A 16,034-nucleotide genomic window follows, 5' to 3' on the forward strand; every position below is an offset into this window, starting at 1 on the left:
GAGAAAAGCAGTTCTCAATGAGAAGTCCAGGAGTGAAGTCCAGGCTTGGGGTGGGCATTGTGCCCCAGCCAGTTACGCCACCTCCTGCAATGCAGACATCGCATATGAGTGCAGTGCTCTTTTGAGTGCTAGCTGCTCAACCTGCGATCCAGTTCCCTGCTAATGCACTAGAAAAGCAGCAAAAGCTGGCCCAAGTGATTGGGCTCCTGCCAACCACGTGAGACACCCAGATGGAATTCTGGGCTACTGGCTTTGGCCTGGCCCTGCCCTGGCTGCAGTGGCCATTTGCAGAGTGAACCAGCAGATGGAAATCCATGTATTTCTCTCTCTCTCCCCACCCCTCTCTTTCCCGACCCCTCCCCTTTCCTTTCTACCCTCCCTCTCTCTAAAATTGCCTTTCAAATACATTAATAAATCTTTTTTTAAAAGACAACAAAAAAGTCCAGGTCTTGTTGGAACTGTGTGTTGTCACCACCCAGCCCAATCCCTTGCTGTCCTGAGGTGTTCAGGCCCCACACAGCTTAAAAGAAGATAAGGTTCCCTCACTGATAGATGATACCATATGGAATTTGTTTGGTTCTTTTAGGCATATTTCCAACATACAGTAAAATTGCTAGGCATGTGAAGAAACAGGAAAATGTGAACTATAATTATGAGGAAAAAGCTTTGAATAGAAATGTCACATAGATCATCAAGATGAGTTAGCAGACATGTACTTTAAAATGCTGAAAATTACTATGTTGAAGGTTTTCAAGGAAATGATGAAGAAAATGGACATGAAAAGGAAAATTCACTTATAGTATGGGATATGTTTTTTAGAAAATTAAATAGACAACCTACAGCTGAAAGCATAGCACTGCCTGAACTAGCACAGCAGACAGGAGCTGATAACAGAACACAAAAACAAATCTAAAGAATTTATCCAGACTGTGGCAGAGAGGAAAATGAGAAAACAGCAGCACATAAGAGATTCTGCCATGTTAATAGACACCCAAAAAGAGGTAAGAGTGAAACAAATCCAATACTTAAAAAGGAAATGTTGGGGCCGGCGCCGCAGCTCACTAGGCTAATCCTCCGCCTAGCGGCGCCGGCACACCGGGTTCTAGTCCCGGTCGGGGCGCCGGATTCTGTCCCGGTTGCCCCTCTTCCAGGCCAGCTCTCTGCTGTGGCCAGGGAGTGCAGTGGAGGATGGCCCAGGTGCTTGGGCCCTGCACCCCATGGGAGACCAGGAGAAGCACCTGGATCCTGGCTCCTGCCATCGGATCAGCGCGGTGCGCCGGCCGCAGCGCGCCGGCCGCGGCGGCCATTGGAGGGTGAACCAACGGCAAAAGGAAGACCTTTCTCTCTGTCTCTCTCTCTATATCCACTCTGCCTGTCAAAAAAAAAAAAAAGGAAATGTTGAAGACCTGCTCAGCAGCTTTTCCAGGGTGAAGAGGGGACAAGGCACAATGAATAAAGAACAACCAAGACAAGAGATTATGGAAAAACCAGAAGGAAGGCGGGAGGGACAATGGGACCCTCTTCCTGAGCAGAGAAGGAACACCTCTGCATCTCCCTGCATCTTTTATTCCCTCCAGATAGCATTCAGCCTTGCTGTGTCAGCAAGTGTGTACTCGCATCTGCAGTTTTGCCTATGTGGCAGTATGCATCAAGCTACCTCTCACGAGGAGGGGAGGAACACCTTGTGAGACCAACAGACCTTTGCTCGTTTGTCTTAGGTGATATCTCGTGAGAAGGAGGGAAACATCCTGGAACAGGACATCCAAGGCCTCTATGATGTGAGCTTTCTCACAACCTAAGGCACAAGAGAACCATTCCCAGCATCCATGGCCTTCCAAGGAATGCAGACATGTTGTTCCTGACTCCTCAGGATATCAGCAGCATCCTTGCCTTCCAAGGGATGCAGGTGTGATGTTTCTATCTCAAGAGATCACTGAGGTGGCGCCCAGGCAGTCCCCACAAGGAAACATTTGAGGACTGTACTAAGCTAAGTCAAATCAAAGCAGACTATGTACAAAGAACATCCCACAGAGTCACAACAGTGAAACCAAAAATAGTAGTTGAGAAAATATCAAAAGCAGCCCAAAGTAAAAGACATTACCCATAAAGACCAGCAATAAGATTATGGCTTACTCAGCAGCAGAAATTACAGGAAATTGAAGACAATGAAATCATATCTTTAAAGTGCTAAAAAGAAAAATCTAAAGTATAATTCTAAACCCCTGCAAAAGTATCATACAAACTAAGTCAAGGGACTGGAATTGTGGCACAACAAGCTAAATTGCCACTGGTGATGCTGGCATCCCCTATGAGTTCTGGTTCAAGTCCCAGCAGCTCCTCTTCCAATCCAATTCCCTGCTAATGTGCTTGGGAAAGCAGTGCAATTGGCCCAAGTTCTTGGGTCCCTGTCACCCACCAGGAAGGCCCAGAGGGAGTTCCAGGCTCTTGGTTTCAACCTGGCCCAGCACCAGCCATTGCAGCTATTCGGGGAGTTAACCAGTGGATGGAAGTTCATGCTCTCTCCTCCTCTCACTGTAACGCTGTCTTTCAAATACATTTTTTTAAAAAAGTAATTTTCTTATAAAATCTCAGAGAATCTGACACAAGTGAGCAGAACTCAGACTGAAGTAATCTCATAAATAACTGCAGGAAAGAAAGAGGAAAGCTAGTACTAGAAAGTATAAGTGATAGGCCGGCGCCGTGGCTCACTAGGCTAATCCTCCACCTTGCGGCGCCGGCACACTGGGTTCTAGTCCTGGTCGGGGCGCCAGATTCTGTCCTGGTTGCCCCTCTTCCAGGCCGGCTCTCTGCTATGGCCAGGGAGTGCAGTGGAGCATGGCCCAAGTACTTGGGCCCTGCACCCCATGGGAGACCAGGAGAAGCACCTGGATCCTGGCTCCTGCCATCGGATCAGCACGGTGCACCGGCTGCAGCGGCCATTGGAGGGTGAACCAATGGCAAAGGAAGACCTTTCTCTCTGTCTCTCTCTCTCACTGTCCACTCTGCCTGTCAAAAAAAAAGTATAAGTGATAGATATGGCTTTTAAATTTTTCCCTACGTCAACAATAACTGTCTTGTGAAGTTTATAACAACTGGTGATAAAATATTTCTCAACAGAGGCACCAAAAGCAAGGGCAATAAAGAACTATTAAACAGTTGTAAGGTCTGCATCTTTATGAGGAAAAGGTAAAAGTGGTATTACACCTCAGGTGGGTTAAGGATGCATATGGAAATTCACAAAAATACAATAATAGGGGCTGGCATGGCACAGCGAGTTATGCCACCACCTGTGACACTGGCATCCCATATGAGTGTTAGTTTGAGTCCTGGCTGCTCATGTTCCAATCCACCTCCTTAGTAATGTACCTGGGGAAGCAGCAGAAGATGGCCCAGTGCGTGGACACCTGCCACCCATATGGGAGACCCAGATAGAGTTCTAGGCTACTGGCTTCTGTTGTGGCCATCTGGGGAGTGAACCAGTAGATAGAATTCTCTCTTTGTAACTCTGCCTTTCAAATAAATAATTTTTTAAAAAGGCAGTGATGTATGACTAATAGAAGTAGTAAAAGAGAACTAAACTAATAAACAACCAAGGGACAAATGGAAAACAAATGGCAGGATTGTAAAGTCAAACCCAATTATACTGTTGCAATAAAAAATATAAAATTAGTAAACACGTCATTTTTTTAAATGTGGCTTTTAAAAAGATTCTACTAAATGTTGTTTATAAGAAACATCCTTTAAAGGTAAATATTTAGTGGAAAATAAAAGGGTAGGGAAAGCTGTATCTCACCATACCAACATTTTTAAAATATTTATTTATTTATTTGAAAGGCAGAGAGAGGGCCCAGTGCCGTGGCTCACTTGGCTAATCCTCCACCTGCAAGCACCGCCATCCCATATGGGCGCCGGGTTCTAAATCTGGCTGCCCCTCCTCCGGGGGCTCTCTGTTGTGGCCCGGGAGGGCAGTGGAGGATGGCCCAGGTGCTTGGGCCCCTGCACCCGCAGGGGAGACCTGGGGGGTGGGGGGAGGTGCCTGGCTCCTGGCTTTGGATCAGCACAGCGCCAGCCGTGGCGGCCATTTGTGGGGTGAACCAACAGAAGGAAAGCTTTTCTCTCTCTCTCTCACTGTTTAACTCTACCTGTCAAATAAATAAATATTAAAAAAAAAAAAAAGGCAGAGAGAGAGAATCTTCCATCTGTTGATTCACTCCCCAGATGGCTGCAACGATCAGAGCTGGCCAATCCAAAGCCAGGAGCCAGGCGCTCCTTCCAGGTCTCCCAAGCAGGTACAGGGGCCCAGGTACTTGGGTCATCTTCTACTGCTTTCCCAGGTCATAACAAAAAGCTGAATCAGAAGTGGAGCAACTGGGTCTCGAACCAGCTCCCATATGGGATGCCGGCACTGCAGGAGGAGGCTTTACTTACTACACCATGGTGCCAGGCCCTGTACCATTTTTAAAATCAGACCTTGAGGTAGATAGTATGACTGGAAATTAAATACTTCATGTTAAATGGTCAATTCAATATATCTCCAGTGGTCCTAAATCTGTATATTTATAATATATAAAATATATAAATAAATGTATTTATTATAAGATTCAAAATATATAAAGTAAAATGCCAAAAATTCTATTTTAAAGGAAGTAGCGAAATAACCTATCATCATAGTTGGGGAATTTAAACATACTCTTCACATAACTCACAGAACAAGAGAACAGAGGATATAGATTTGAACACCCAAATAGCCAACTTGACATATATCATGTTGGTATACATCATAAGATTATTTACATCTAGGGCTGATGCTGTGGTGTAGTGGATAAAACTGTCGACTGTGTTGTCAGCATCCCATATGGGTGCTGGTTTGAGTCCCAGCTGCTCCACTTCTGATCCAGCTCTCTGCTATGGCTTGGGAAAACAGTAGAAGATGGCTTAAGTCCTTGGGTCCCTGCACCCACATGGGAGACCTGAAAGAAGCTCCTCTTACCTAGCTTTAGATTGGCCCAGCTCAGGCTGTTGCGACCGCTTGGGGAGTGAACCAGTGGATGGAAGGCCTCTCTCTCTCTCTGCCTCTTTACTCTGCCTTTCAAATAAATAAATAAATCTTTTTTTAAAAAAAGAAAAGATTATTTGCATGTTATATATAATTACTATATCCTACTACTAACAGAGTACATACTATTTTCAGGTACCTTTTTGCAAAATAGACCTAGGGTGGGCCACAAAGCAAATGTGTCCAACTCCAGTTTGGTCCCTGTAATCCCTGCCTCCTGGTAGTCATACCTGCCACATTCACTACTGAAGACTGGCTCCCTCCCAATTAATAGGTTGAATGTCAGTGCCACTTCTGCTACACATAGGCCAAAAGGGAGTGGAAAATATACCCCCCACCCATCATTGGAGTTTCTAGGTAGAGCAGACCAGAACCAAGGCTGGTCCACAATTAGTATGAGAAAGAGTAGAAGTGAGTGGTTTTGTTTTTCTTATGATTAGGGCTACAGACAAGGAAGAGTTTACATGTGCAGGCAGAACTTGAACTTTGTACCAGCCCCCAAGGAAAAGCATGTACAAACTTCACGCAGTAGAAGGAGGATGGGTGGTGGATTTAACAGCTGTCGATAGCCTCTTTATTATAATGTCCTCCCTGACCTTCCCCTTCAGTGAGCGAGACTACGCCTTGATTTGAACCAACAGAAATCCTCAGTGATAGGTTGTCATTTTGGAATGCAAAATTATGATCTTTACTATGAAAGGAGACTGCCTTACTGGCTTTGATTTTTAAAAGTGTTCATGTTGAGGATAGTTTAGGTAAAGCTGCCACCTGCAGTGCTAGCATCACATATGGGTGCTGTTTTGAGTCCTGGCTGCTCAACTTCCAATCCAGCTGTGTGCTATGGCCTGGGAAAACAGTAGAAGATGGCTCAGGTCCTTGGGCCCCTACACCCACATGGGAGACCCGAAAGAAGCTCCTGGCTCCTAGCTTCAGATTGGCCCAGCTCCAGTTGTTGCAGCCTTTGGGGAGTGAACCATAGGATGGAAGACTTCTCTCTCTCTCTCTCGGCCTCTGCCTCTCTATAATTTTGCCTTTCAAATAAATAATTAAATCTTTTTTAGAAAAAAGTGTTCATGTTGCAGACATCCTCATGGCAAAGAAAGTCAAAAAAGTTGAGAGCTAACAGCAGGAAAAGGACCTCAGTCCTCAGCTTCAAGAAGTTGGATTCTGGGACCAGCATTGTGGCTTAGTGGGTTAATCCACCACTTGCGACACTAGCATCCCAGATTTGAGGATTGGTTTGAGTTCTGGCTGTTCTGGTTCCAATCCAGCTCCCTGCTGATGCACTTGGGTCATTCTCTGCTGCTTTCAAGACACTTGGGTGTGTGGGCCAGCTGCAAAAGCAGAACGGAACCTGAAGGAGGGAGTGGGAATGAAAAGAGAGACGCAGAGAGAATGGAGTCAAGACAACAAGGCTGATCAAGGCTCATTTATTCTAATGTCTCAGTGGTGTTTATACATAACCAGCTGTAGAACAAAGAAGCACAAAGAAGCACAAAAGATAACAACATATGTAAGCAACTTATCAGGGCCTCCGGTAGCACAGATAATTTTAACAGAGTGTTCTTGATTAACATCCTCCTTCAGGATAGGAGTATGTGACTTTCTTGTCCCAGGAATTCCACAGGCCTAGATTAGCCTTGACTTGTCCAAAGGCTGCCTACACTTGGGAAAGCAGCAGAGAATGACCAAAGTGCTTGGGCACCTGCCACCCAAGTGGGAGATCCAGATGGAATTCCTGGATTCTGGCTTTGTCCTGGATCAATTGCAGCCACTTGGAGAGTGAACCAGTGCATGAAAAAAATCTCTCCCCACCTCTCTCTGTCACTGTGCCTTTTAAATATAAAAATCTTTTAAATAAAAAAAGGAAACTGATTCTTTCAACAAGATATTAGTCTACTTGTGTTGCCACAACAAAAATACCATGGAGGAACTGGTGCAGTGGTGTAGTGGGCTAAGCCTCCGCCTGCAGTGACATCATCCTATATGGGAGCTGGTTCTAGTCCTGGCTGCTCCTCTTCCAATCCAGTTCCCTACTGATGGCCTGCGAAAACAGAGGAAGATGGCCCAAGTGGTGCCCCTGCACCCACGTGGGAGACCCAGAAGAAGCTCCTGGCTCCTGCCTTCAGATCGGCTCAGCTCTGGCCATTGTGGCCATTTGGAGAGTGAACTAGTTGATGGAAGAACTTTCTCTCTCTCTTTCCCTCTGTCTGTCTGAAACTCTACTTCTCAAATAAATAGATAAAATCCTAAAAAAAAAAAAAAATGACTACTACCTGAGTGAGTTAAACAACAGAAATTGGTTTTCACATGATTCTAGACTAGAGGCTAAAAGTACATGACTGAGGTGCCAGTATGCTGGGTCTCTGGTGGGGGTGCTCTTTCTGTCTTGTAGCAAGCCACCTTCTCACGGTGTCCTCACATGGCCTTTTCTGGGGTGCAGACAGAGTGCTCTAGCGCCTCCTCTACTCCAGAGACACCAGCCATAACAGACTAAGGTCCTACCCTTATTATACAATTGGTCTTAATTACCTCCCTAAAAACCCCATCTTCAATTACAGTGGCATTGAGATTAACTTTAAAACATGAGTTGGAGTGAGTGGGGAGACATAACTCAATCCATAGCACATCTACATATCCTATGATTCAGAAAAAAATTCTACAGCATTTTTCCAAGATAAATGAAAATGTGTCTAAAAAAAGCAGTCCATAGGGCCGGCGCCACGGCTCACTAGGCTAATCCTCCGCCTAGCGGCGCCGGCACACCGGGTTCTAGTCCCGGTTGGGGCGCCGGATTCTGTCCCGGTTGCCCCTCTTCCAGGCCAGCTCTCTGCTGTGGCCAGGGAGTGCAGTGGAGGATGGCCCAGGTGCTTGGGCCCTGCACCCCATGGGAGACCAGGAAAAGCACCTGGCTCCTGGCTCCTGCCATCGGATCAGCGCGGTGCGCCCGCCGCAGCGCGCCGGCCGCGGCGGCCATTGGAGAGTGAACCAACGGCAAAGGAAGACCTTTCTCTCTGTCTCTCTCTCTCACTGTCCACTCTGCCTGTCAAAAAAAAAAAAAAAAAAAAAGCAGTCCATAAAAGAAAAAAAAAACACAATGAGGTTTCACCTCATCACAGTTAGAATGGCTATCATCCAAAAATAAAAAAATAATAATAATAACAAATGCTGGTGATGATGTGGAGAAAAAGGTACTCTAATACACTGTTGGGGTAATGTAAACTGGTATCACCATTATGGAAGATAGGATGGTGATTCCTCAGAAATCTAAAAATAGATCTAGCATATGACCCAGCTATCCTACCCCTGGGATTTACCCAAAGGACATGAAATCAGCATATGACAGCATTACCTATATCCCCATGTTTAGAGCAGCTCAATTCACAGTAGCTAAGATATGGAATTAACCCAAATGACTATCAACTGATGACTGGATAAAAAAAAAATGTGGTATAAATACATGATGGAATACTACTTAGTCATTAAAAAGAATAAAATCCTCTCTTTTACAAGAAAATGAATGTAAATGGATTCCAATATACTTAGTGAAATAAGCCAGACCCCAAAAGACAAATATCACATGTTTTCTCTGATGTATGGTAGCTAATATAAAAAGTACAAAAGAGAAAATTTAATGTATATGAATGAAGTTGACATTTTGGGATTTTATTGTTGTTGACAGCTTTTTTCTATAGCTCTGTAGAACAGTGGCCTTTCAACTTTTTTGCTTGTTGAACTCTAAAATTTAGTGGAGAATTAACCTGTGATTATAAGTACATTTAAAGCCGGTGCCATGGCTCACTTGGCTAATCCTCCACCTACAGCGCTGGCACCCCAGGTTCTAGTCCTGGCTGGGGCGCCGGATTCTGTCCTGGTTGCCTCTCTTCCAGGCCAGCTCTCTGCTGTGACCCGGGAAGGCAGTGGAGGATGGCCCAAGTGCTTGGGCCCTGCACCCGCATGGGAGACCAGGAGGAAACACCTGGCTCCTGGCTTTGGATTGGTGCAGCGTACCAGCCATAGCGGCCATTTGGGGAGTGAACCAATGGAAAGAAAGACCTTTCTCTCTGTCTCTCTCTCTCACTGTCTAACTCTGCCTGTCCAAAAAAAAAAAAAAAAAAGCACATTTAAAAGTATTTTCTCACAAAAATTAAAAGAAAAGGAGTAGGGAGGGAAGTGTATTATATTCTTAGAATTGTGTCTATAAACTACAGAAATATACTTTTTAAATTACTAAAATCTTTAAAAAGAAAAAAATGCTGTCCAAGAATATTCATAGCACCTTTAATAGCAAAGAAAGAAAGAATAAAATGTCAAATAACAGAATGAGTACACAACTGTAGTTTATTCATAAAAATGTTACTTTACTGCAGAATGTTTTCAAATAGAAACAAAGCATGCCACCCCAACTTCCTGTGGGCAAGATAAAATCTATGCCACTATTAGGAAAATGTAGCCTCAGAATAAAAGTGAAGCCAGGGTGGGATTGTATAATCCTCTATTAAGACTCAAAAGTGTAGGTGAAGCTGCTCCACTTCTGATCCAGCAACCTGCTAATGTGCCTGGGAAGGCAGTGAAAGATGGCCCAAATCCTTGGGCCCCTGCACTCACATGGGATACCCAGAAGAAGCTCCTGGCTCCTGGCTTTGGATCAGCCCAGCTCTGGCCATTTCAGCCATTTGGGGAGTGAATCAATAGATGGAAGATCTCTCTCTCCCTCTGCCTCTCTGCCTTTCAAATAAGTAAATTAATTTTAAAAAGACTCAGAAGAATTTAAAATGGCATTGCATGGATCCTTTGAGATGGGCAAAAGGCCTCATTTTGGACCTTATGTATGTGCCTCCCAGAGTCTCTTCATTAAATGATCTTCTGTTTTCCAGAGGCTGTCCTTGAGGAACCATGCCCAAGGATCTTCAAATGTGGACCTGAGTTGGGTGATGAGATCCTGGAGATGGAGCCATCATAATGCAATGAGACCCCGGGGTGCTGGACACGTGTATTTTGGCTGTGGCCAGAGGGCAGATTGTATTTCCCAAAGGTGGACATGATAATATTTCCCATCCCACAGGCTCTCACCCAGTGGAGTCAGGAAGTAAAGTCTAAGAGCGTATGATTAGCCTACCAGTGAAGATGCCCACATTCCACGTTAGAGTACCTGCATTCAGTTCTTAGCTCTAGCTCCCAACTCCAGCTTTCCTGTTAATGCAGACACTGAGAGGCAGCAGTGATGGTTCAAGTGATTGGGTTCCTGCCACCGGCATGGAAGATCAGGATTGAGTTCCTGGCTCCCAGCTTCAGTCTGGCCTGGTCTGGCCTGGCCCAGCCTGTCTTTGGCCCTTGTGTTGTGCACTTGGGTAATGAAGCAGTGGATGGGAGTGTTCTTCTTTCTTTCTCAAATTAGTACATAAGGAAATAAAAAAAGTGGAGTCCAAGTCCCCTTTCTTTGATTCTGGCTGACCTTAAAACTTGCCTGTAACCAAGTGAATGTGACAAAAGTATCACTTCTGAGACTAGGTCAAAAAAGTTCTACAACTTCTACCAGGTTCTCTCGGTATACCCCTCAAGTTGGCAGTCCCAACGGAGCCCAGCCTTCCAGCCATCCTCATCAAGGCACCAGACATGTGACCAAGACTACATGGGCACTCTAGACCTGTTTAAGTGCCAGCTGAATATTACCAATGAACTCTGTCAACACCACTTGGAGCAAAAGTAGTCCAGTCTCAACCATAACCTATAGAACTCATGGGATCTAATAAAATGGTGGTGGTTTCCAGTCACTATCTTTTGGAGTAGTTTGTTTGCAGCAACAGCAGTTGAATATTCTGCCACCTAAGAAAATGTCTTGCTTGCCTGTGTGGCACAGAAGGATGTGAATTCAGCAAGGGAGTTCTGGGTGCTGCTTAATAAAGTCTTTCAATCACCTTTGGCAGTCATGAGTGAGCTTTTTAAATGGTGGATTTATGATTGATTTTTATTTACAAGGAATCCAACAAAAGTTCAGTGATTCAACTACACATAAAAAAACTCGTCCTATTACACTGGTTTTAGAAATGTTCTTAGATACAAAAAAGATAGTCTATTTTGTGCTGCTATAACAGTATCACAGACTGAGTAATTTTACAAACTGTAGGAGTTCGTTCAGCTCATATGTGGGCTGGAATACCCACAACCAAGGGGCTACATTGGGTAGGGGATTTCTTGCTGCAACATAACAGAGTAGAAAGCATCATGTGATGAAAGGAGGTCTGCAAGAGAGAGCCAAAGAGGGTCAAACTCACTTCTGTAGCAATCTCACAGATCATCTCTTAAAGGCCCCATTTCTCAACACTTGTACTGGGGACGAAGTTTCCAACACATGAACTTAGGAGGGACACATTCAAACCCTAGCACTCACCTTTCTCTCACATTCTCTCTCATATCTGTCCTAATAGACTTACTAAAGTTAAATTGAATTTACAAAAGAGGTGTCTCCAAAATGTTATACTAAAAGAACACTATCTCGACCCTTTGAAGGGGAGGGCATTCCATGTGCTGTATTGCTCCAAGGCAACACTCCGGCGCATAGAACTTGGATTCTGGAGACAGACTCAGCTTCAGATCTTTGCTTTCCTACTTCTCAGTGATGTAACCTGGCAAACTACTGCCCTTCTCCGAGCCTCAGTTTCCCCCAACAATGAGGAAGAAATGCACGTTTCTTGGACAAGCTGAGCTTCAGAATGCCTGCCAAGCTCCTGTCCCCTTCTCAGAGATTTCCTCATGTGTGCCTAGTGCCCAGGTGACCTTTGGGTGTAGCTGTCACACAGGTTCCATGTAGCCCTGTCTCTGAACCAACAAGACCCCTGGAACAGGGCTGAGCCCAGGACTGTGTTCATCCGATTGCTACTGAGCAATGGAACTTTGCACTCTTAACCAGCTCCTAGGGTGACCAGAATACACTGAAATCTGAGCACTGCTGACCACACAGGACGGAGCAGGAGTGTGTGCTGGGTAGGAACACTGATGCCAACATGCCCAGCTAGGGGAACGTCAGGGCATGCAAATCACGTGCTGGGGGAGGTGGTGCAAGTTCTCCCCGCTTCTGAAAGAATCAAGGTGGGCTCAGTAGCTGGCCTGGCCACTGCCCTGCACTCTCCAGGGGAGGTCCCCTGAACCTCCCATAGCTTTAAGCCAAGGACCCACACTGGCTGGGGGCAGAGCCAGCGCAGCAAGCACTAAGTTTGTTTTTGTCACTTCAGGCAAAGCTAGGTCAGCAGGATGCCTGTTTCAAACAAAGGATGTGTACTCTCTCACCACTGGAGGCCTGAGCTTTCTGTTTTGAAGACCGGGGTTGCCAAAATGCTGCTCTGGTCTGCTTCTGGGTTCCATGGTTCCAGCTGGAGGAGTGGTCTCTACACATTAGTCAGCCTTACTAGTTAAAGGGATGAAGCCTAGGAGCTGCTCAAACACAGCCCCCATACTGGCAGCCCCACTGAGGTCAGCCAAGGCCACTCAAGAGACCCAAAATGCTGAACTCCAAGGATTGCTACATTAAGGCACCTAGGTAAACATGAGCCTATGTGTGTAAGAGGGGCTGAAGACAATGAGAATCTGTAAGGAAAACAAGGGAGCCTGAGGTGCTGAAGAGGTCTGACCAGCTGCCAGGCTTGGAGCAGGAAGCCGCCCTGCAGAGCACATTGATTATGTGAGTATGCACCTCTGTTGCCCTCCTACCAGTATCAGAATCAGTGTCAAGAGGAAAGAGAAATGAGATTGCAGTGGCCATGCCACTGGTGATATTGCCTAAGGGAGAACCTTGTGAGCCACAGGACATCGAGTCTGGCCTTGATCACTAGTGGGGGCACGGTGCCATCTTAACCCCAGAAGCAAGAAGCAAGAGCACACTGCCTGCTTCCCATCCATCCAGAAGGGCTCCCAGCTAACAGTAGGGGAGAAGCGCCATTTAAAAAAAAAGATTTATTTTATTTAGTTGAAAGACAGAGTTACAGAGAGACAGAGAGGTCTTCTATCTGCTGGTTCATCCCTCAGATGGCTGCAATGGCCTGAGCTGCACTGATCCAAAGCCAGGAGCCTCCTCCAGGTCTCCCACATGGGTGCAGAGGCCCAGGGGCTTGGGCCATCTTCTACTGCTATTCCAGGCCATAGCAGAGAGCTGGATCAGAAGAGGAGCAGCCGGACTCGAAGCGGTGTCCATATGGGATGCCAGCACTTCAGGCCAGCGCATTAACCCACTGTGCCACAGCGTCAGCCCCAAAGTGGCATCTTAAAAGGTGAGTATAGGCCGGCGCCGCGGCTCACTAGGCTAATCCTCCGCCTAGCGGCGCCGGCACACCGGGTTCTAGTCCCGGTCGGGGCGCCGGATTCTGTCCCGGTTGCCCCTCTTCCAGGCCAGCCCTCTGCTGTGGCCAGGGAGTGCAGTGGAGGATGGCCCAGGTGCTTGGGCCCTGCACCCCATGGGAGACCAGGAGAAGCACCTGGCTCCTGGCTCCTGCCATCGGATCAGCGCGGTGCGCCGGCCGCGGCGGCCATTGGAGGGTGAACCAACGGCAAAAGGAAGACCTTTCTCTCTCTCTCTCTCTCTCTCTCTCTGTCCACTCTGCCTGTCAAAAAAAAAAAAAAAAAAAAAAAAAAAAAAAAGGTGAGTATAGGCTGCTGCAGCCTCACATGTAACTAAGGGATTTTATCTGATTGATAAACCCAGGATCCCCACTGACTTTGAGTCTGGCCTGGAGAGTTGACAGGTGGCCGAGCTCACTTAAGCCTGTGAAGCACCCCCTCCCCTCTATATCACTGGAACCTGTACTCAAACTGCCAAGGGGAAAACAACAACAGGAACCAGGATCTGGCAACACCTTGGCTCTCTATGGACAAAGCAGCTTCATGGGGCTGAGAGTGGATCCTGCTCCAGTGAGCTATGACTGTGGGGAATCCTGTGACTGCACAATAGGGCATGGAGTGTAGCTGGGTCTCTAGGCAACCACTGTGTCTGGTGTCAGAAGCTCAGAGTTCACTGAGTGTCTAGGGTGGGTCCTTGCAGAGAGCTCTGCTCACACTGAGGACTGCACAGACCTTTTGCGTGGTGCTTTTGAATGTGTGTGTGTGGTGTGTAGCCACTGTGGGCTCATCTGGGCATTGATCATCTTAACAGAGAGGAGGTGAGGCAGTGATCATAACCTACCCCCTGCTGACAATAGAGGACATCTACCACACCCAACGTGGGTGTCGCCTGGGACTCTTGCACCATATCCAAGAACTGACCAGAGCTTTCTAGCCCTACCCAGCACACGTCTCTGAATATCCACTGAAGGAACAGACACACCACTAAGCCACAGAGGCATATTTCAAAGATAAAACCATCGCGGGAGAAAACCAACCAATGGTTCCACAAATGCCCAAAAATAAATGTAGAAATATGAGAAACATGAACAAGGAAGACAACATGACTCTCCCAAAGGAACAAAACAACATTCCAGTATTAGAATATGAAGATGAAGAGACTGATGAAATGCCTGAAAGGAATTCAAAAGAATAATCATAAGATTACTCAAAAGCAATGAGAAGCAAATTCATGAATTAAATAAATCCATACATAACATGCATAAAAAATTTCCCTACGAGATAAGAGATATTGAAGTGAAATCAATTCAGCTGGTGTGGCTCACTTGGCTAATCCTCTGCCTGAGGTGCCGGCACCCCGGGTTCTAGTCCTGGTTGGAATGCCGGATTCTGCCCGGGAGTGCAGTGGAGGATGGCCCAGGTCCTTGGGCCCTGCACCTGCATGGGAGACCAGGAAGAAGCACCTGGCTACTGGCTTTGGATTGGCGCAGCGTGCCGGCCATAGTGGCCACTTGGGGGGTGAACCAATGGAAAAAGGAAGAACTCTCTCTCTCTCTCTCTCTCTCTCTCTCTCTCACTGTCTAACTCTACCTGTCCAAAAAAAAAAAAAAAAGAAGAAATGAAATGAAAATTTCAATACATCAAATAAAAATATAGTATAAAGCCTTAACAACAGACTTGGTGAGGCAGAAGAAAGAATATTTGATCTAGAAGACAAATCTTTGGCAATATCTCAGTAAAACCACACACAAAAAATAAAATGAAGAAGAAGAAATTAGAAAAACTAAAAATAGTGTTCAAGATTTGTGAGATACTATTAAATGACCCCATATATGGGTCTTAAGAGTTCCTAAAGATATGGAAAGAATGGATTAGAAGGCCTACTCAGTGAAATAATAGCAGAAACTTCCATAATTCAGAAAAGGAATGTCCAAGTACAGGAAGCACATAGAACCCCTAATAGATATGACCAGAAAAGACCTTCACCATGACCATCAAATTTTAAACAGTAGTCAAATTTTAAACAGTAAAACATAAGAAAGAAATATTCTAAAATGTGTATAAGAATAATGCCAAATTACCATCAATGACACTCCAATTAGACTGACAGCTGACTTCTCATCAGAAACCCTACAGGGTAGGAGAGAATGCAGACATAGTCCAAGTCTTAAAGAAAAACTGTCAACCCATAATGAAGTACCATGAAAAGCTCCCATTTATGAATAAAGGTGAAAAAAAGACCTTCAATAACAAATAGAAATGGATAGAATTTGTCACCACTAGTCAACCCTTACAAATACTGCTTAAGGATGTGCTTCACACAGAAACACAGAAAGATAGTCATCATTATGAAAGAATGTGAAGGCAGAAAATCTCCTAGTAAAAGTAAAAAGGAAATCCAAATCAATCTATAGGAATACTTATGGCAAAATGGTAGGGCCAAGTTATTATTTATCAATAATAACCTTTAGGGGCTGGTGCTGTGGCATAGCTGGTAAAGCCACTGCCTGTGGTGCTGGCATCCCTTATGGGTGCCAGTTTGAGTCCCGGCTGCTCCACTTCTGATCCAGCTCTCTGCTATGGCCTGGGAAAGCAGTAGAGGATGGCCCAAGTCCTTGGCCCCTTCTCCAGGTGGGAGACCCAGAGA

General features: G+C 45.7%; 1 long non-coding RNA gene across 1 annotated transcript in view; it reads left to right on the forward strand.

The window, feature by feature from the left end:
* LOC108178025 (uncharacterized) overlaps positions 1-10,975 on the forward strand; it is a 12,013-nt gene extending 1,038 nt beyond the window's left edge. Inside the window, exon 2 of the long non-coding RNA XR_001794746.3 lies at positions 9,934-10,975. This is a non-coding gene — a long non-coding RNA (uncharacterized lncRNA). The remainder of the gene's footprint in view (positions 1-9,933) is intronic.
* Positions 10,976-16,034: the final 5,059 nt, after the last annotated feature.

Source organism: Oryctolagus cuniculus, chromosome 4, assembly GCF_964237555.1.
Source record: "Oryctolagus cuniculus chromosome 4, mOryCun1.1, whole genome shotgun sequence".
NCBI classification, from domain to species: domain Eukaryota; kingdom Metazoa; phylum Chordata; class Mammalia; order Lagomorpha; family Leporidae; genus Oryctolagus; species Oryctolagus cuniculus.